Raw genomic sequence first — 22,756 nt, forward strand, 5'->3', positions numbered from 1 at the left:
GGACTTTCCAATGTGTTCTGCGTTAAAAAAATTACAGTATTAAAACCTTCCCATTAAAAGTTAAAGCACAATGTACACAGTTTGTTCACTTTTGAATGCAAATCTGCGGTGTGAGACTGGAAATGCCAGAGTAAAAAAGATTTGTGAGGTAAAGATTGCAGTTACCGTAATATTGCTTTAAAAGTATAATAATGTGCGTAATCTGAACTTTCTTGCCCACTGTGCTGCTATTAAAAGGGCACGCACGTGCTGACAGCCTCTGAAACATACTAACATCTACCTGAAATAAACTAACTCTGGAACATAACCTACTCCGGAGCAGGTTATGTTCAGAGAGTAAGTTGCTATGGCTACTAACATACCCTGAAAGTTCCCTCAGTTTTTGGAACAGAAAGCTGAGGTTATCTGCTTATTCTGAGTAAATTTACCACTTAACCTGCTTTCTGGAATACCCCTCAGTTGTTAAAATGCAGATGAGGTCAAACATGGGATCGGCCTTTTGTTTGTGCATGATCCAGTAGGGGTCAGACAGCGGGTTGCAGCTGATACAGAGTCATAATGAAGTACACCACCACACTGCATATCATGATCACCCAATGCACCACCGTCTGTAAGTCAAACAATCCTGCCATTACTACTGAAAAAGACTAATTTTCACAAGACAACACGGTTATTAAAGGGGTCATATAATGAAATTATTGTTTCTGCAGTGTGTAAGTGGACTGGAATCTCACCCAGCTCTTGATCTCAATGGGCAAATGCAAGGATGATGGTGAACAGAGACACTGTGTTCATTGGAGTTCCGAATGAGTATGTCCTGATGTCTGAACCACTGTATGTCTTGAGAATGTAAAAGAAGTGATCAGATAATGCATTATTCCAAACAACACAAAAGAGAAGCAAGCAGATGTTCTTACCCAATAAGGGATAAAAAAGCACACTAGGCTCTGATAAAAAGCGTCAAGAATAGCGATCTAAAACATTGATCATCTGTATCCCTGTAAACAAACAAAATAAATGCACCAACTTAAATGATTTTACATCAGTTAGAAAATGTACCATGGTTCTTGTATAGTAAGCATAGTTTAACTGTGGTAATTGTACCATAGAAACCACACGTTTCTATGGTTTCCATGAATGGCTCCTCATTACAATAGTTAGATCAATGTAACCATGGTTTCTATAAAACACACAATGGTATTTGTTATGAAAATAGCAGCTAGACACATTTAGAAACTTTACATTTATTTTATAATTTAATATGTATGTACAACATTTTCACTAAATTACAACATACTTACTACAAATTGCATTACTGTAGTGAAAGCATGTTACTGTATATTGTATTTAAGGGACAGCAAGGGTTTTCACCTCAGAGTGCTGTCCTCTCTTATATAGTGCAGGCAGGCTCAGTAAAGTGGAGTCTGACACCTCTTTGTCCACAATGCCAAACATGATGGGAGGAGCAGAGGTGAAGAAGAGGTTGAAGAATATCATGAGCCAGTAGTCGATCATGGCTGTGGCGGAGAACCCACAGAAGAGCTAATACCAGAACAGGAGGTTCACATACACATGAGTGACAAAACAGGTCTGTTACTGGATGCTGATACATGCTATTTATTTAAGGAGGTTAAATACTTAACAATGGGGCTGAAAATAACTGAATGTAATTTAAAGTATATTTATTTGAGGAAATAACAGAATGACTATTTGCAATGTTTTCTGGACACGGTGGCCACGGTGGCCACAAGTTGATACATTTCTAAGTGCACAATACAGCCAAGAGCAAGAGTTTACATTTTTAAGAAAATCAGAGCAGTGCTTGTCTGACAAAATTGCAGGGTTGTGGTTGCTAAGGTGTTCAGAGTGGTTGTTAGTGTGTTGCTTTTTGGTTGCTATGGTGTTCTGGGTGTTTTCTAAGTGGTTCCTTGCTGGATCAAGTCAAAAGAGCTCAACCACAAGTCTCTATGATATTCAGGTCCCTAGATATGGCTTGAGTCCCTCCTTCAATGTAAATTTATGGGATTTTTTCACACAGATTTTTTTATTGCTTCAGTTGCTTCGAAAAGTAATAGCACAACTCTCCTCAACAAGCCACATGAATTGAGGTATTTATGTCCATAGTACAAACAGTGCAGGATGTGTTATTTGCCTAAGTTTGTTGTTGATATTCCTAGCCCCAAGTATGAGCAATAGTAAAAGTGCTTACCGTAGCAATAGAACGCAACAGTCTGGTTCCGGAAGTAAAAAAAACAACAACAATTTTTTTCCACAGACAAATTGATTTTCTACGATAACTTTTAAACCTTTAAAGACCATGAGCTCCGAGGCTGTTCATCGATGGTATATGCTTCTGCTGAAGCCATCAGTCTGCATTATTTCACCTTCATTGTATAAAAATCATGTTTTATAGCGTAATTTCTGGCAAACAACTGCATTACCCATGGTCAAGCAGAGAAAACAAACCCGGGAGCATTGTGAATGATGCAATCAAGATGGTCTCCCTTCACCCCTAAACTACTTATCTATTTGTACATAATGGAATATTTTGCAATGAATGTAAAACATATTGTTCCTATACTTATAATCAACAACCTTGGAGTTACTATACTATAGAAACTCTGCCGCAGAGCGATGACATCTCGGATCATTACCTCGTCTCTTGTTTGCTGCGATCAGCTAATGTCACACAATCTACACCACGCTATCATTCAGGTAGAACTATTCTTTAGACCACTAAAGATAGCTTCACTAATAATCTTCCAGAATTGTCTCACATACTCAGTAAGCCAAAAAGTCTAGAAGAACTTGATGTAACAGAAAATATAAATACAGTCTTCTCTAGCAATCTTGATAGTGTCGCCCCCCCCTTTGATGAAAGAAAATTAAAGAAAAAAAACATGGTACAATGATCACACTCATGCTCTCAAGAGAGCAGCTCGGGAAATGGAGCGCAAGTTAAAGAAGACAAAATTAGAGGTATTTTGAGGTGCATGGAAGGATAGTGTCTGCAACTACAGACAGGCATTAAAAGCTGCAAGGTCAGCATATTTTAGCAAACTCATAGAAAATAACCACACCAATCCTAGGTGTTTATTCAGTACTGTGGCTAAACTGGTTAGGAATAAAGCCTCGACTGAACCAGATATTCTGTTGCAGCACAATAGTAATGACTTAATGAATTTCTTTACTGATAAAATAGAAATCATCAAAAATAAAATGGAATTATGCAATCAACTGTCACAGCACCTCAGAAAACAGTGTCTCAGTTTTCTTTACGAGCAACTTCAATCCTTCGCTGTCATAGATCATGAAGAGCTAACAAAACTTATCAAAAAATCAAAAGCCACAACATGTATGTTAGATCCAATACCAACTAAGCTCTTAAAAGAGTTATTCCCTGTAATCTCAGACCTCTTCTTAATATTATTAACTCCTCGCTATCTTTAGGACATGTCCCAAGAAACTTTAAAATAGCTATATAATAGTTATCAAACCGTTATTAAGAAGCCACAGCTTGATCCTGGCAGATTGGCTAATTATAAACCAATTTCAAATCCCCTATTTATGTCAAAAATACTAGAAAAGGTAGTGTCCTCCCAACTATGTTCATTTCTACAGAGAAATGGTATATATGAACAATTTCAGTCAGGATTTAGGCCCCATCATAATACAGAGACTGCACTTATCAGAGTTACAAATGAGCTCTTATCATCTGATCGCGGCTGCATTTCTCTTCTAGTGCTTTTAGATCTTAGTGCCACAGGGATCAGTTTTAGGGCCTCTGCTTTTCTCCTTATATACGCTTCCCCTAGGAGATATTATCATGAATTGTGGAATAAGTTTCCACTGTTATGCCAGTGATACCCAACTTTATATTTTGTCTTAACCCGACAAAATGTCAGAATTCTCCAAATTAGCAGAGTGTATCAATGAAATTAAAGATTGGATGGCCAGAAATTTCATTCTACTCAACTCTGACAAAACAGAGGTACTAATTATTGAACCAAAAGCATCTAAAAATTAGCCACTAAAATATAATTTGACTCTCGATGTATGTACTGTTACATCATCTTCTACAGTGAAAAATATAGGTGTTATATTTGATACCAATCTGTCCTTTGAAAATCAAATTTCCAATGTTTGTATAACAGCATTCTTCCACCTCAGAAATATTTATAAATATAAAGTTAAGACACGTGCTCTCTGTTGCTGATGCCGAAAATCTAATTCATGCGTTCATGAACTCAGGACTAGATTATTGTAATGCATTACTGGGAGGATGTACTTCAAGTTCAATAAATAAATTTCAATTGGTTCAAAATGCAGCTGCCAGAGTGCTGACTAGAACCACCCAATTTTATGATTAGCCCAATTTTATTGTCTTTACATTGGCTACCTGTTAAATTCATATTAATTTTTAAAATTCTGTTAACTATGTACAAAGCTTTGAATGGTCTAGCTCCACAGTACTTAAGTAACCTTCTACCACGCTATATTCTGATCACAAAATTCTGGCATATAAATAGTTCCTAGAATATCAAAATCCACAAAAGGAGGTAGATTCTTTTCCAATTTGGCTCCAAAACTATGGAATAGTCTCCCTAACACGGTTTGGGAAACAGACACACTCACTCAGTTTAAGCCTAGTACAGTATAAAGACTCATCTAGGCATACACATAATTCATCCATCAACTCACAAATAGGCTGCTTTAGTTAGGTCTGCCGGATCCAGAAATATTTCTCAGAAACATTTCTCTTAATCTATAACTCAGCAATTAATTGAATGGCAACTACGCTAATATTATTCTATTTGTTTCCCTGTCTCAACAGTGAGCCTGGTTTCTCCCAAGGTTATTTTTCTCCATTAACCAACATCTTAAGAAGTTTTGTGTTCCTTGCCACAGTCACCTTCGGCTTGCTCACAGGGTTTCTAAATAAAATTATTATTTAACTATTTAATTACTTATTTTTATACACAATTTACAATACACAATGATGACTCTAAGACTTTATAAAGATATTACAGTTTCATTTTCTGTTAATGCATGATTTTCTGTAAAGCTGCTTTGAAACAATGTGTGTTGTGAAAAGCACTATACAAATAAAAACGACTTGAACCTAAAATTTATTATTTTATATTCCCATAATTTTTGTTTATTCAATTAAACATTCACAATGCTTCATGGGATTGTAATTCATGCCCTTGTGAAAGACACAGTCTTGTAACTTCGCCTATTTGTCCGATTTTCAAATACATATTTGTCTCAAAAACAAAGTTTGTAATTGATTTTATGAAAAGCCTATGCAACAAAATGAATGGGAAAAATACTTCCGGAACCCAGACAGCTGAAAAAGTGGGCAGGCACTGTTGTGCTCTATAACCAATAATTACTTCTCTAAAAATGGTCATTTAAATGTAACAAAATTAGATGCCAAGGTGATAATTACCACATTCTTATAGAAGAAATAGATGACCATGTTAGCCAATCTTGAGTAGCACCAGTGACTGTGTGATTGCAAAGTCACTCGCCATGATGGCCAACAGAACATAAACACAATGGTTAACTCTCCTGATCCAGTCATTAACATCATTCTCTTATACAAATGAAGGGCTTATAAAGGTTGATAGATAATATTTTAGTGTTATACCCATTAGTGTGGATTCCGAAGACAAAAATACAAACCTGCATCCCCTCTTGTCCAGATATGGCAATTCCAATGTCTGCAGCTTGAATCATGTTCACATCATTGGCCCCATCACCTGAATTGAAACCATAATATACTGCATTAAAAACAGAACTAACACCTGAATATGCTGGTTTGCTGGTCTTATCTGGTCTCCCAACCTCTTCAGGCTGGTCTGTTTGCTGATTTCAGAGGGGCTTTGGGGCTGGGAGACCAGCTACACCAGCTTAAACCAGCTAAGACCATCTTAAATCAGATAAGACCATCTTAGCTTGGTTAAAGCTTTTTTTTCAACTGGGATGCTCAAGTTTACACTTCAAAAACCAGCTGAAGAGTTTGGAAAATAATCTTTCTGAAATGTAAATGATTTCATAAACCCCTCCACCCCAAAGTTAGAGCTTTCATTACCTATGGTGTGAGTCATTACCCTGAGTTTCTTCCGTATCAGTTTAACCACACTGTTCTTTTGCAGAGGAGTGACTCGACATCAAAGCACTGCACAACAGTGTTTGCAGAGTTCCACAAACTGGTCCACCAGGTCGTCTGACATTGCCATGCTCAAGGTCGGCCCATCTATCACCAGCCCAATGCTGGGCTTCATCAACAGGCAGGTAAATGCTGAGTTATGACCCCTGAATTGGGTTATAACTCCGGCTGATAGGGTGCTCCATCGCACCTCTAAAAGTGTGTCATCCAATCTCATTTTACAGACAGATTGCAAAATACAAGAGATCTTGTTAAAAAGCATCAAATACATCCTGCCAATTGAATTTTGTGTTTTCAATTAGTCACGTTTACAAAAGTCACACCATGTCTGCCAGTAAGTTAAAAATCTAGCTCCTTTATATTCACTAAAGATGACAGTATATGTCTTAACATGTATGGTTTGTGAATAAATCTGTGTTGTATCAATTAAATTTCAGTTGTTGCCCATTTCACTATGTTGCGTAAATAGTTATGATGCAGGTTTTCTTTCCAAACTTATTTAGGGAATACATTAAGACATGAAAGATGATGACAAACATGCATCTTATGAAAAACTGCTGCAACAACAAAAGTGTGAGGTTTCAGATGCATAATTGAAGAAGTGCTATTTCATAAAATGTGGATAAAACAATATGCGGAAGACTTCTGGAATGGATTTAATGTTGGAATGAAACTAAAATGTTTTCCTGCCCTCCTCCGAACTGTGAAAATGGGATTACAGTGTAGCAATATGAGCCATTCAGAATAGTGAATGTACTTTTTATTCACCTCTACTAAATTCAGACTGGGAGAGACATAAAATAAAAAGCAGCATATCTGACAAATGTTGCAAGCGTATTTATGTGTTTGAACAGGAAATGTAGAACTATAGTCTTGAGGGGATGATAATGTGTAACACTGAAGTCTTTTGTCCCAGATAAACCAATTAACACTTTTCCTTTTGTGGGGGTCCCATACATCATAATAAACCCTAAACAACATGTACTGTAAGCCACATGGGAAAATAGTGGAGTACTCAGCATGTTCTTTTTGAGAAATCTGGTCAGGTTAGAGCTGCATGGTGTAATATCTTCTGGGCAAATATAACTACATTGTTACATAAAATGTGAGTGATGCCTGCCTATTCATAATTCACATGGCATTGGTAGAGCTCAAACAAATACAGCAATGCCTCAGAGTCACACTGTTTATAATCTTTGGGAAATAAACCTAAGAAAGGCTTACTTCTACTGTACAGCAGCTGCCTATGCATATCAGAGTGATGGCAGTGTAGTGGGCTAAAGCACATAACTAGTAAACAGAAGGTTGCTGGTTTGATCCCCAAAGCCTCCACCATTGTGTCCTTGAGCAAGGATTGTCCTGGGGGGATTGTCCCTGTAATAAGTGCACTGTAAGTTGCTTTGGATAAAAACATCTGCCAAATGTAAATATGAAACTAGGTTAGTAGAATGTATTTTAAAGGAATAGTTCAATGAAAATGTCAATTATCTCATTACTCACCCTCATGATATCTCAGGTGTGTATGACTTTCTTTCTTCACCAGAACACATTTGAAGAAAAATAGAAAAATATCTTAGCTCAGTAGGTCCTTAAAATACAAGTGAATGGAGATTTCTCTTTTGAAGCTCCAAAAATCACAGACAGTCAGCATAAACGTCATCGATACGACTCCAGCGGTTAAATGAATGTCTTCTAAAGCGATACAATCCCTTTAAGTACTTTTTAACTATAAACCATCGCTTCCGTTAGGCTTCACGAGAGGATGGAGTCCAAGCGGTCTCTTGTGTGACGTATTCGCGTTGCCATGATACAGACGTAAAATCATGTTCTCAACTCGGTTGAGACATCCAGGATACAACAAGCACACAAATGCACCATTGTGAGTAAAAAAAAACAGATAAATACAGATTTAAACCAAAACCAACCAAGCTACTGCACAGCGTTCCTCCTCCTCACAAGTAAACAGCACAGCTCAGTTCTCGCATTTCAAATGCCAATGCGATTATGTCACAGGCACATACTGCTGCAGAATGGCATCATGATTTAGAGTTAAAAAAGTACCTAAACATTTATCTTTTTTGCACCAAAAGTGATCGTGCCACTTTAGAAGACTGATGGTGTCATATAGATGACGTTATGCTGTCTGTCTGTGATTTTTTGGAGCTTCGAAAGAGAAATCTCCATTCACTTGCATTTTTAGGACCTACGGAGCTAAGATATTTTTCTATTTTTCTTCAAATGTGTTCTGGTGAAGAAAGAAAGTCATACACACCTGGGATATCATGAGGGTGAGTAAATAATGAGAGAATTTTCATTTTTGGGTGAACAACCCCTTTAACATTGAAAAAAAAAATAATTGCACAAATCAGCTTTAAAGTCAAATGATTGGAAGGGTGCATGCAATGATGAAAGCATTGGTTGAGGAGAGCTGACACTGACTGGCATGGTATCAGATGGACAGAAAAAAGGGTTTGGCACCTTCTTCACTGTGGTGAAGGTGAACACCAGGTCTTCATGGTCCAGCAGCTTGCAGGAGTAAGCGATGTTGATGGCTGTCTCAGGTTTGTCCCCAGTCAGGACCCACACCTGTCTCAGAGCCTGGATGGTTTCTGGAATGTTCTCCTGAGGCTGGTCCTCAATCCCAGTTGCCCCTAATGCCACATATCATTTAAGTTTAAAGGAATAGTTCACCCAAAAAGAAAAACTCTCTCATCATTTACTCACCCTTATGCCATCCGGATGTGTATGACTTTCTTTCTTCTGCAGAACACAGACAAAGATTTTTAGAAGAATATCTCAGCTCTGTAGGTCTAAACAATGCAAGAGAATGGTGACCAAAACTTTGAAGGTCAAAAAAGCACAAAGGCAGCATAAAAGTATAAAAGTTCATATGACTCAAGTGGCTTAGTCCATGTCTTCTGAAGCGATCCAATCGGTTGTGGGTGAGAACAGACTAAAATATAACTTCTTTTTCACTACAAATCTTGACATCATCAATCTCCTAGGCGATCATGCTTTCAAGCTTGATTACACTTTCTAGTGCCATCAAGCACTCTGCACATGCATCAAGCACTAGGAAGGGTAATCGAGCTTGAAAACATGATCATGCCTAGAGATTGCAATGGCAAGATGTGTAGTGAAAAATGAGTTATAATTTGTTCTGTTCTCACCCAAAATCATCTGGATCGCTTAAGAAGACATGGATTAAAACACTGTAGTCGAATGGATTACTTTTATGATGCCTTTATGTGCTTTTTGGAGCTTCAAAATTCTGCCCACCATTCACTTGCATTGTATGGACCTACAGAGCTTAAATATTCTTCTAAAAATCTTTGTTTGTGTTCTGCAGAAGAAAGAAAGTTATACACATCTGGGATGTCATGAGGGTGAGGAAATGATGAGAGAATTTTCATTTTTGGGTGAACTATCCCTTTAAGATTAGGGTTACAAATTAGGATTAGGATCAGATTGATAGGAATTATATTCCTGGAACAACAAAGCATTTTGATTTAAGAAAATATGCAAATCACAACTTGTGTGCTTGCAGAAATATACGAGAATTTTAACATTTTAAACAGTTTCAGTAAGAAACTTTGGTTTGGATAAAAAAAATATGAAAATCAACAACAACAACAAAAACAATATTAAATGTGCATTTAGTAATTTATTGCTCATTAAAAAAGTTTTACCCCAAAATATATGAATTGTACTTGAAAAATAAATGTTTAAAATCATGTACACTCTCATATGAGATGAAGACTGTAGTCATATCAATAGCCTAATTAAAGCTGCCTCATGGGAGCTGCCATGTTGATCACATGACCAGTCGAATACTACTTGCTTTATCTCACTAACCACCTTATTACTGGTCATTTTCGCTTACAGAATAAATTGGGTGACTGTGAATTGGGTACTTCTACAATGACAGTAACCAAAAATGATTGCTTTTACAAGAGACTGCATCCACGCTGCTTGGTGTCAATATAAGACCGAAATGACTGTCATATTGGTTAGCGCAGCATACACACAAAAAATACTGAGTGCACCTTAAAAGGAATACAGATTTTACCCAGCAGAGTAAAGTTGTTTGTTGCAGTGTCCATAAGACGCTCCTCTTTCTCGTCAATGGCTGACACCGCTTCCTGTATGATCGCCGACCAGGCCTTGTACTTCCGTTCACTGATAACCTTGAGAGAGTAAGACAGATCTTGTCACAAGTAAGACTGCTAGACATCTTTGAAATGGAATTAGTTGGACAAAGTAACGAAAAGTAACACATTAAAACCAGATAACTTTTTAACTTTTTAGCAAAGCACAGCTTTCGTAATCCATCCCTGGCATACATGTCAATGTCTTTTTGAGTTTTTACTGCAATTTGCTTCCCTAAACTATCCACTTGTGTCATATCTGTGGAAAACAAAAGGTTTTGCCTAATTGTTGCTCGACTTGTGGAGCATGGTTAGCAACAACAAGGTCATGGGTTCAATTCTAAGGGAACACACAAACTGGTAAGATGAATAGCTTAAATGCATTGCATATATGGTTTGGAAAAATATGCCTGCTAAATGCAAAAATCTTTCATGCTCACCTGAAAAAAAAAAAAATTCCCCAGTCTTTCCATTATAGCTGAATCAGCCCCTTTAGTATACACAATGATTTTATTGGTGTGTGGGTGTCGAACTATTATTGACATCCTCCTTCGTGTTGAGTCAAAGGCCAGGACGTCCAACACCTCAAACTTCATCAACGTATAATTTTGGAGCCTCACGGTTACATAATGTGGTGTGTGTTCCACCATGGTGAACCCATAGGCTTTAGCTGCATGTATGAGAGCAAACTCATCTGGGCTGTCGGCTTCATAACACACCTCCTCTGACCCAGAAACATTGCGTTTTTCTTTGCATTAACTTGAAATGACCTTCTTCTGTGTGGCGGAGATGAACTCATAGTCATCTGTAGAATCAGAGACACTAGAGTTGTGCAGGATGTCAGGGTCGTCTTCATCTATGGTAAAGGGATACAGTAAAGGGATCTGCAAGGGTCTCCCCCTTTCTCTTGTAGAACTTCATGGAGGTGAAAATGTCTACAGAGAACTGTTTCTAAACAAGCTGCCAAATGATCCTCCGGAGTATGAGGAGTTACGTCTTCCTTTGACCTGGAAGTACACAGACATTTAATTACTTGACAGAGGCTATGTTTGGAATTGAATACTAGCATACGGTTTATTGTATAATGCAGAGTATGGACTGTACTGTATACTGTATTGCCTAATGTTATGTGAAACAGTGTATGCAGTATGCAATGGTAGTATGCTACATTGTTGTCACATGATCTCTCCACGTTGCATGCTAATTTAGCGAGTGGAGTCCAGTTATCTTCTTGGAAATAAAAACAGTATTTTAAAATGAAGTATGTCTAAAAATGTCAACTTTTGGCAATCCAATTAATTTATGAGTCAAGAAAGAGATGTTAAAAATAGCGTCTAGTATTACTTCTAGTTCATTTGTCACACTGAAAGGTTAAGTTAAACGTTTGCATTCTGAGATACAGAACCCAGCGCAGAGTATTCTGTTGTACAAATACAAGTAGGTCAAATATTGTAGTTAAATATAGTAGGTTATATAAAAATGTACATACTGCGCACAATATACATGCTATAGGTTATTGCTTGTCCTATTTCTGCAGTATACTGCACAAATAGTATGAGCAGTATGGTACTGTAGTATGCTTTCCGAACATAGCCAGATTCTTAAAAACGCATGTGCTAAAGAATAGTTTTTTTATTGGTTTTTATTGGTTAATTGAGTAATGTGCCAAATGGTCCACTTATTGTAAATATCATAGTACATGTTGTAATTAAGTCATCAGAAGGTTTTAGTTAAGTGAGCTATATGGATATCAGATTTTCTCCAGGATTACTGTGTGTTCTGTTAGTGACCTTCATTAATTATGAAAAAACTGAAACTGCAATTATTGCAATAGGAAATGGGCCAGTGTTCTGTGCATGTTGGTCTAAAATTCCTGTACCGGTAATCTTTTTCTTCATTTACTGTGAATCTGCATACATTGTGACTGCCTCTCAAGTTCTGATGGACCCAGGGTGATACAATCATGCTCCATTGGTAATCAACTTAATTAATGTTGACCCAGTGTCTCTGAACATCTCAGTGCTACAGGTCTGAGGACAAATATAATTTCTACCCTGGACAAAGTGCTTCGCTCAGGGTGCTCAAGTGCAATTTGGGAAATTAGCGCTGACCAGCAGAGAAGGAACTCAGCTAGACTAAACTTCCCTCACAGAATCAACTCATTACAGACATATTGGGGAGACTGCTCATCTGACTGATGAACATTTTAATTGCCTGGACCAAGTGAGCCATTGCCGTTTGCTTAAGAATTATAATGTAGTAATTATAAAACATTCCACTGGGCTGCAAACCACTAGCCAAAGAAGAATTAGTCATTCAGGGGCAGTAATAAAATGTCTCAGGGCAAAGAAGCTACAGCCACAGGTACTCTTTGTGCAAGAGGAATAATTGACATGGTGGGCTATTATTGTTTTTATTTTGACATGAGGGCAGTTTTTGTGCTGTGAGTCAGAGTGGCGAACAACCCTCTTGGCTCTAGCAAGGTCAGTGCCGTTGTATGTAGCGTTATTATCATGAACAAAAACTAAAATGAAAACTAAATGCTCCCATTTGCCATTTTTTACCATTTTCTTTTCCCATTTTTTTTCCCATTTACTCTTTTATCAATATTGAAATTATGCATTTAAATTATAGCAGCTGACATATAAATTTTTGAAGAACAGAAATAAAGTTCTGAAAACTAAATTAAACTGAAACTAGGAAACACTAACTAAAATTAACAGTCATAGAAACTTCACCTTCTTGCCATCCCAGATGTGAAGTCCAAAACATTTGAAGCTCAAAAAAGCACATAAAGGCAGCGTAAAAGTAATCCATAAGACTTCAGTGGTTAAATCCATGTCTTCAGAAGCGATATGATAGCTGTGGGTGAGAAACAGATAAATATTTAAGTAATTTTTTACTATAAATTCTACTTCCTGCCCAGTAGGTGGCGATTTGCACTAAGAATGCAAATTGCCAAAAATAAAGAAGAAGAACTCTTAGGAGAGAAGAGCGCTTAAAGAAGCTTTTAAATCCAGTAAGAGGGGATAGTCTATTAATACAATTTCTGAATAGAACTCGGTTAATTGAAAGAATATAGCTTTTTTTTCCTTCTTTCCTCCTCTGTCTGGGCAGTGAGGGACTTGGGGCTGAAAATGGAGGAGCTGAACACGCAGCACCATCGGAAGCACGAGTCCTAAAAGGTCTGGGGTGAGAAGGAAAAGAGTCTCTGATCCGTAACCCACAGTAGATGGAGGTAATGCTCTATTTTAGAATGCGAGCCACCAACAAAAAAGAAGAAAAAGAAGAAGAGAGAAGAGCGCTTAGGAGGGCTGTTTGAAATTGGAGATTTTTAGTAAAAAAGGACTTAAATATTGATCTGTTTCTCACCCACACCTATCCTATCACTTCTGAAGACATGGATTTAACCACTGGAGTCATATAGATTACTTTAATGCTGCCTTTATGTGTTTTTGGAGATTCAAAGTTTTGGACCCTGTTTAGCAGAAAAAGAAAGTCATACACATCTGGGATGGCCTGAGGGTGAGTAAAATGTTGAGAGAATTTTTATTATTGGGTGAAATATCCCTTTAACTAAAACTACACTTTGGTTGAAAACACATGATTTCTCATTCACACTGGAACAGCACTTTCCTCCACCAAAAACTGAGACTTTTAAAAACACTCTCCATAACCGCATACTTTGGAAAACGACGTTGGTAAATGGAAAAAATAAGTTTTCAACCGAAAACGTGTGGAAGTGGCCTAAACTGAAAAGACAAATTGAAAATAATATAGAAATAAAAACAAATTAAAAATTCAAAGCTATAATAACCCTGGTGTGTGCTCACCCTCTGTCTCTGGGCTGTTACTGTGGAAACCACCACTGTGTTGCAGATGGCCAGGGCCAGAAAGAAGTCCAGGTAAGGCCCAGTTTGGATGCTCACCATCTGACGGTCCACTTCCAGCATTAGCTTCCTGTCTGGAACCACTACTGTTTCCTGATTGAAGAAATACAATTACAAACAGTTAGGCAAGGTGGCGTGTACAACAGAAAACCGTATACCTGATTATATAATTCACAAGACCATGTGGCATGTTTCCATAGTTGGAAATTTACATGATCGTATGACAACAAAAGGTGCAACGTCATACAAAGAGGCCACAGGAAGTAAGACAATCTGTACACTATCAGTAGCCCATGTTTAATGCACCCCAGCAGGCCCATATGTCAACAGATCGAAACTGCACAAATCAGAGCCAACATTGCTGTGCTCATAACTGACACCAAACTGCTCGTCCATCTGCAGGGCAGACCGTGAGCATGCAGGAAAATGCATGTAAGATGGGTCACGTATGGTACAGGGATGAGACATCAGCAGTCTACCAGTCAATCCCATTTTGATTAGGCTATTTACAATCAAATGAATTCCTGATGGAAAAAAATCAAGTAACACCTTGAACACTGTTTCACTCAGAAATACATCACATTATGGAAGTAAAAATGGTTACGAATGGCTGTATGATTTTGACTTTAAAGGGGAAGTGTGTATATTGATTCGGATTGAAAAGCAAAGAGGGCCTGTCTACCGAAATGCTGTTGTGTAAAGATATACTACAATTTTGAAGAAAGCTTAAAAGAAACACAGTGGCGGATCCTGGCACAGGCGATATAGGCAGCCGTCTAGGGTGGCAACGCTCTCTGGGGTGGCACAACAGGGTACCTGAACGTAGGTCCATAAAATGCAAGTGAATGTTGGCCAGAACTTTGAAGCTCCAAAAAGCACATAAAGGCAGCTTTAAAGTAATCCATAAGACTCCAGTGGTTAAATCTATGTCTTCAGAAGCGACATGATAGATGTGGGTGAGAAATAGATCAATATTTAAGTCCCTTTTTACACTAAATCACCACTTACACTTTCAGACGTGAAAGTGAAACTAAAAAGGCATCAAATGTGACTTTCAGATGTGAAAGTGGAGATTTAGAGTATAAAAAGGACTTAAATATTGATCTGTTTCTCATGTTGTTGTTGTTGATATTAAGAGGGGTGCCACGTCGGATCTCGCCTAAGGCACCAAGTACGGCAAAACCGCCACTGAAGAGACATCTCTTTCAAAATAAATCTAAAACACCAAATCTTCACCCCGAAACATAGAAAACAACAATTTCTTGTCTGTGAACTCACCAGAGGACTGCTGAAGGCCATGTCTCTTTGAACACCCGCTGTGACTTTCGATATGCGACGAGTGGCAGCTGTGACTTGAGTGTTGGTGAGATTTTTGTCTCCTGTGTAGCTGTCCTGTAATTCATCCAAAGGGAAAAGTGGAAGAAGCTTTCTTTGCTGGTAGATGGTGATCTCCTCCTCATTTGCCCCACTGAGAACCGGCAAGTGCGCAGCTAAAGAATGCCAGAAATACAAGCTTTCTTTATTTAATCCTTAAAGGGATACGTCATTCATAAATTTAATTTTATTCACCATTTCAACTAGAGACAGACCGATAATCGGTTTGACCGATATTTTTATCTGATAGTTACACTTTTCCACTTAATCGGTTATCGGTTCTTTGATATGTGGTTTTCAGATAAAGTTACACACAAACAACTTTAAATAATAAATATTAATTAAGTGAGGGGCTTTGCACAATTGTGTATTGCAACTTAAAAAAGCTAAATGAATTCTCTGTGGACACAATAATACTTTGTGCACAGTATTACCGGTAGTTTTGTAAAGCAGTTCACCAGAGGTTAGTAATAAATGATTAATTGATATTGTTCCTAAAATCAGAAAATAATACAAGAATTCAAAACTGGCTATGCATATCAGTTATCGGACACATAAAATTAAAAATAATCAGTATTGTACCAGATGGATCTTTAATTTGCGCACCCTTCATGTTGTCACAAACTTGTTTGAATTTCTGTGTAATGTGGAACACAAAAGGACATGTCAGCCTCAGTCATCATTCTCATTAATTGCATCTTTTTCCATGAAAGTGAATGGTGACTGAGGCTGTCATCCTGCCTAACATATTCTTTGTGTTCCACAGAAGTTTAAAGTTTAATAACGAGGGTTAGAGGTTTGTTCAAATCCCTAACCCAAAGTATGAGCAATAAATTGCCTTAGCAAGCACCACTAATTATGAAATAAAATATAAAACAGACAATATAGTAATATATAGAAGATCCTTAATATAAAAACTTTCAAGAAGAGAAGGTGAGGTGATTAGAAAAGAAAAAGAGTCTAGCAGAACACAGCGACGCACACTTGAAATGCACCATTCTCACAGTGACAGTATTCAGTCCCCATGATGGTGCAGCAATGGAAGACCATCTTGTTTTCTGTGAGAGTCCCTGTCTTATCTGAGGAGAAGCATTGGATTTGTCCCAGGTCCTCTGTGATGTTCAGAACGTGACACTGTACTCGGCTGTCCAGCTCGTCATCATAAAGGTCAAAATCCTGAGTGATGAAGAAGATCTGCCCCATCTTCACCAGCTCAATGGACACATACAATGACACAGGAATCATTACCTGGAGAGAAATTCGAGTGTTAAAACATAAGTTAAACTGAGCGATCTCAGTCATTACTCTTATAAACATAGAATGGCATGTTGGAATGGATACATATAATGCAATGTTCTGGATTCAGTGGCATTTTGTTTATTACCACAGAAAACAATTTGGACTCGTTCCTCAAAAAGAAGTTCCAGATGTAGTTCGGGAGGAGCTTTTTATCTAGGCCTGCCATTCATATTCCAAGGATATACTGTATAAGCAGCTGCTTCCTTCACAATGGTGACGATTCTTCTGGCATCCCTCCACCTCCCCATCTCCATTTTTACACTATATAATGCCTATACCAATTATTATTAAAAATTGTCTTTCTTTTTCTTGCTTTAGTCAGATAGTTCCATGCTCGAGCCCCTCAATTATGTACAGCACAGTACAAAAATTGTGTTTAAAATAATGCAATTGGAATGGAAGTCTATGTGGTGAGGCATTGGACCGGGTGAATATTAAAGTACACACTATTTTAAAGTACAGTCACAAGACTTTAACTCTGTCTGTGCAGTTATGTACCATGTATGGAGTGGTGGTGGTGTAGTGGACTAAAGCACTGGACTGGTAAGTAGAAGGTTGTTGGTTTGATCCCCACAGCTGCCACCACCATTGTGTTCTTGAGCAAGGCACTTAACTCCAGGTTGCTCCAGGGGGATTGTCCCTGTAATGAGGGCACTGTAAGTCACTTTGGATAAAAATGTCTGCCAAATGCATAAATGTAAATGTTTCAGCTCCTGTAATAGCCATGTAAAGCATATAAACCCTGTACCTTTCACATGATTTGTGCAAGGTTACTAGAAATTTCTGCTAAAAGGACAATTTCCACAACTTTACAGTGAACAGAACACACATTTTGAAATAAAATAATAATAATAAATGATCTGGAATGCCTTGCTCCATAGACTTCCATTGTGCATTGGTGTACATACCATTTTAATTTATTATCACAGATTGAGGGATTATTTTGAAATCATTTAGACTATTTTTGAATAATCAGATGCTGTCAATAGAATTGATCTTGTATTGAATCCGGTTTTTGTAAAATTTGCAAATGTTGCTAAATGTGTACCTGCAGTAAGATGAACATGGTGAAAAACATGTAAAATCCTGCTAGTACTGAAGGAGTGTAATTTCCATTACTGAAAAGGACGATGTAGGGGGGCATGGTGGTAAAAGTTTCCAACCAGATAGCATGACCTGAGAAATATAGAGATTCATATTTTATTATTTCTGCAGTTCAATTCATAAATGACATTGCTTTTGGCAGTACTGTATTTTAATACAGATATCCCTAAAAAGCTTAATTGAGCTTGAACTAGAGAGAGAGAGAAAGAGAGATTAATCATAGCCTTCATAAGAGACTGGAGTATAAATTATATTCTGGGTATCTCTAGTGTCCTTCTTTGGCTTACGCCTTACAGAACGAAAAGGGAACAAGAGAATTGTGTGAGGTCATAGCAGCACTTTATTCTTTATCTCTGTAGACTGCTGTAAGATCAGCCTGCATACTAAAGGAACTCAGACTGAGAGATATAGACTGAAGCTTCATTGTGTTTGAGTGCCGAGTTAAAGTGTCATTTTGAAACTTGTATTTCGGTGTACAGTAACACTGATTCTTCAGACATGGGACAAAAGTTTATTCAGTACTCAAGAATCAGTGGTAATATACTTTAAGCTCACTGTGTGCTAACTGTGTAGTGTGTTTTGAATTCGTGTGGTTGAGAGGGATGTTCCCTGTACTGTACCCAGGGCACCGATGAGACACATGAAAAATAGAAGAACCACACATAAGAGTACATCCGTGTTCATTTTCCACTCGATCTTGCTTCGTTTATACCTGGGGCCATTGTTGTTTAACATGGATTTGGTCTTGTGTCCTGCAATAAATAAGTTACAATCTAAAAACTACAACATCTGTAAAACAGCAATGGCCTTTTACAAGCAGTGTCATGTGTATAATTTATCAAGATAAAAACAATGGGCTCCAGAGAGTCTGAACCGTCATCTTAGTGACACAAGTACACTGCCATAGAGTGACATTATGCAACAAAATAAAATGCCTCCATTATAATCAAATACTCTGTTGCTCGCTTACATTGTAGACAGCTTCATTGATTATAATGGGGGAGTATTCTAGTTTGTTGCATTGCTGACAATGTAAATGGGGTGTTAAATATTTAGAACCAGACAAAATACATTATATCTATTATATTAAATGCTTCATGATTACAAATAAGAGTGATTTATGAAAATTTACACTAGCACTTGCTGAATGTTGTGAATTATAAAAACAAAAAATGAAATAAAATATGTGAAAACTAATAAAGAACAACAGTGAATGGCAAATATATAAAAACATAAACAACAATTTATATTTAAGTGTCCATATTACAGATCACTAACAAACAAAAAAGCATTAAAAAGTACGATGGTAACCTACTACTATTTTATGTGGGACATTTAACAATATTAAAATAAATAATAATATTTTAATATTATACCATACAATAATAATAATAATAATAATAATAATAATAATAATAATAATACCTTTATTAAAATAATGTATAATTATCTATTTTTTAATTTACTATAGTTATTAATTTATATTATTTATATATATATATATATAATTTTATTTATTTGTATTAATAATTCCTATTTATTAATTAATATTATTTGTATTACATTAATATTATCATAATATTATTACCATAACATGGTCAAATCATGAACAATCGAATTGCATGGAAAAGTAATAGCACACCACTCCTCAACAAGCTGCATGATTTGTTTTGCATGAAGTTTAATACTTGTGATAGTAACAGTGATAGTGGGGCTTGCCAATAACCTCCATTAAAAAATTAAATATGAATGCATATATTTTTTTCTTCACCCTAACCCTTACTCCTTTCCTATATGTAAACACAGTAATATGAACACTGTTAAATGAAGATTGACTATGTACCTGCATAAACCACTATTCTAGCTGCATCATCAGTATTTCTCACAGTGCACCCACGCAGCAAAATACTATCAATGCCAAATCCCGTTCTCTTCTTATCAGGCCTCTCCCTGTGACATCAAACACAGCATCTTCCTTAGTCACCCAGACTAATTACCTCTGCGTGTGCCACGTGAATGTGGGGCTTATCTTTGAATGGAGGAGCTTTATAATACTTGGGAACATCAGAAGCATCTCTCAATATTGTTATAACCCAGTTAATGGCTTCAACAGGACAAAAATGAGGCTAAATAATAATAATTATTTTTTTATGTTATTGCATGCTCTGGATGTGTGGGAAGACTTTGGATATACTGTATTTGGAAGAGCATACCATATTACTCTTACTGTTGCTGCAGTATAATATTGGTATAGTATAGTATAGTTGATGTAGTTGATCGTGCATGAAATTGAGTGTTCAGGATACTCACACATAACCTTTGAATAGGTTGTTGTTGGGGTTTTCACACACTACAGTACTGTCAAACGTTTGAGGTTGAAATGGTTCACCCTAAAACACATAAACAACATGACAGTGCATAAATGTGTTTTCGTCACTTCTTTTACCCTGATTTATATCCTCATTGTTAAAATTATGGAGTGATTTGTAACTACTTGCAAGGGTTGCTGAATAAGAACTGCCATTTAACAGTAAAACTACACAAAGTGATCAGCCATGAAAATATAGGAAAAACAAACATTATCAACAAATCTGACCTGTACATGTTCGAAGAGAGAAAGAAAACAGTGTTAAAGGTGTCACTCAGAATTGTATGAAAGGTATGAAAGTGGGAGTTGTTAGACATCTATTACACAAACACACTCTGGCATTACTGTTTTCAATGACATTCAGTATTATAGGAAATCTGCTCTAGCACAAACATCAATCACCAAAATGTAGAACTGAAATTAACTGCTTGATCTGAGTAAGTACTGTAAAATGCAACTTAAGAACCTGTCAGAAACTAAAGTACAAAAATATATGGAATAACGCCACTGTTTTTAGAACTTATATCTCTGATTGAAGTCCAAAATAGTTAATGATATACATCCCAGTGAAATCCCAGTCCATAAAAAAGTCTATACAAGATTTAAAGTGTTCTAAAGACATCTTGTTTGTGATTGTTAAACAGATATTTTTTGTGATTTGTTTTTTCTTCTCCTTAGGGCAAAGCTGTAATATTTTCACCACAGGTATAATATTTTTTGTCCTCAGCACAGAATGGCAGTGTCCTTACCAGAGTGGAAAAGCCTGGCACCACCTTCCTCTGCTTGAGGTTGATCTCTCCATCCAGATTGGCCGTTTCCATGTGGCACACTCCATTAGAATCGGACGTGTGCAGGAGCAAAATGCCAGCAGGATGATCTCGTTAGAGAGCACTCGCACAAAATCACCCACCTGAACATCCTTCCATCCCCTCTCCACAAAGCTCATCTATTTCCTGGGAGAAGGCGAGAAGTAATATCTCATATAGACCTATCTGATGCATTGTGGCTGTTCTATGTCTACATATAAATGCACAGACACACTTGGACGTATTAATTATGGTCAAGAATACATGTAAACATGCACATGGATGAAAAATGAATCATTATGTGGTAAGATGAGACGAAATCCAGGACACATTTTAATCTGACTAAATTGCTCTGAGTATATGGGGTCCACAAGAAATCACTAATGGAAAATGCTTCAATTTAGCATTTTTTATTTTATTTAATACATTATTTTTAATTACAAATTATATTATCAGCATAACAATTTGAGAGAAATGTTGCATTGAAAATTAACATGAATTTCAGAATTGTATAGAATTTCTTACAGTATGTCCCCTATTTTCTTTAATGACAGCATGCACTCAAGCTGACATGGACTCCACAAATTTGTGCAAATCTGGATGTTCCACGTTCTCCTAGAAAGATCTGAGATTCTTCAAAGTACCTCTTGTGTGGGTCAGTGGAAGCATGGAAATCTCAACTGACTTATCGTGCTCAAAACTACAAATTTGCTTTTGATTAGTGACCTAGAAATAATGCAGAATATTCTTGAATTTGAAAACTGAATATTCTTTGTATTGTTCAAACTCTGTCACTATCATTTATAACTAGATAATTTTGCCTGACATCCAGATCTACAGGGTTTTAACAATGTGAAATCTCAAACAATTGACATTTTGTGTCTGGAAAGGATGTAGCAACATGACTGTACAATAAAACTAGATGACTTTGTACCGTCGGGATTTGTTGTGACAGCTGTTTACAAAGAACGCATGGAAAAAGATTCCTTTAGCTGGAGTTTACATGCAGTGCTGTTTTACATGCACGACTGGGTTGGGTTGATTTTTTACTGATAGCATTATTGACACACAAAGGCTGACGTACAACAGAGGAGTCATTTTAAACATAAATTTTGGGTGGAGCTCAGATATTCTCTTAAAATAGCTGTCAAGTTGCATAAGTTCCACTAAAATGATTATAATACTTTAGCCTATTTTTAATATTTATGCATTTAAATTTCATAACAAAATTCCATCAAATTGAATTGAGTAATCTTTAATTAAATTAAACTATAAATTAATAAAACTTGAATAAATGCATGTTTTATTCATTTAATTTAGTTAAAGATTATTCCATTATGAAAGATTACTTATGAAATTGAAATGCATAAATCCTAAACTAGGCTAAAATATTATTTTTTGTGTTCTCATTACTGTAATCAGTGGCATAGCCAAGGGTGGGCAGGGGTAGGACCCAGAATATTAAAGCTTATTCTTTGACTTCAAATATATATTTATAAAATAGTTTTTTGAATGTGCCGCTCCTCTGTAGTTAAGGAAACTTTTGTAAAAAAAAGATTTTTGTGAAAACTTGGCCCATCAATTTTTATTGA

The 22,756-nt window shown here is 36.7% G+C and overlaps 1 pseudogene; it reads right to left on the minus strand.

Moving 5' to 3' along the window:
• Positions 1 to 747: 747 nt before the first annotated feature.
• Positions 748 to 21,304, minus strand: LOC127417832 (phospholipid-transporting ATPase VB-like; annotated as a pseudogene).
• Between the last annotated feature and the right edge of the window lie 1,452 nt (positions 21,305 to 22,756).

Source organism: Myxocyprinus asiaticus, chromosome 27 (genome assembly GCF_019703515.2).
Source record: "Myxocyprinus asiaticus isolate MX2 ecotype Aquarium Trade chromosome 27, UBuf_Myxa_2, whole genome shotgun sequence".
NCBI lineage: Eukaryota > Metazoa > Chordata > Actinopteri > Cypriniformes > Catostomidae > Myxocyprinus > Myxocyprinus asiaticus.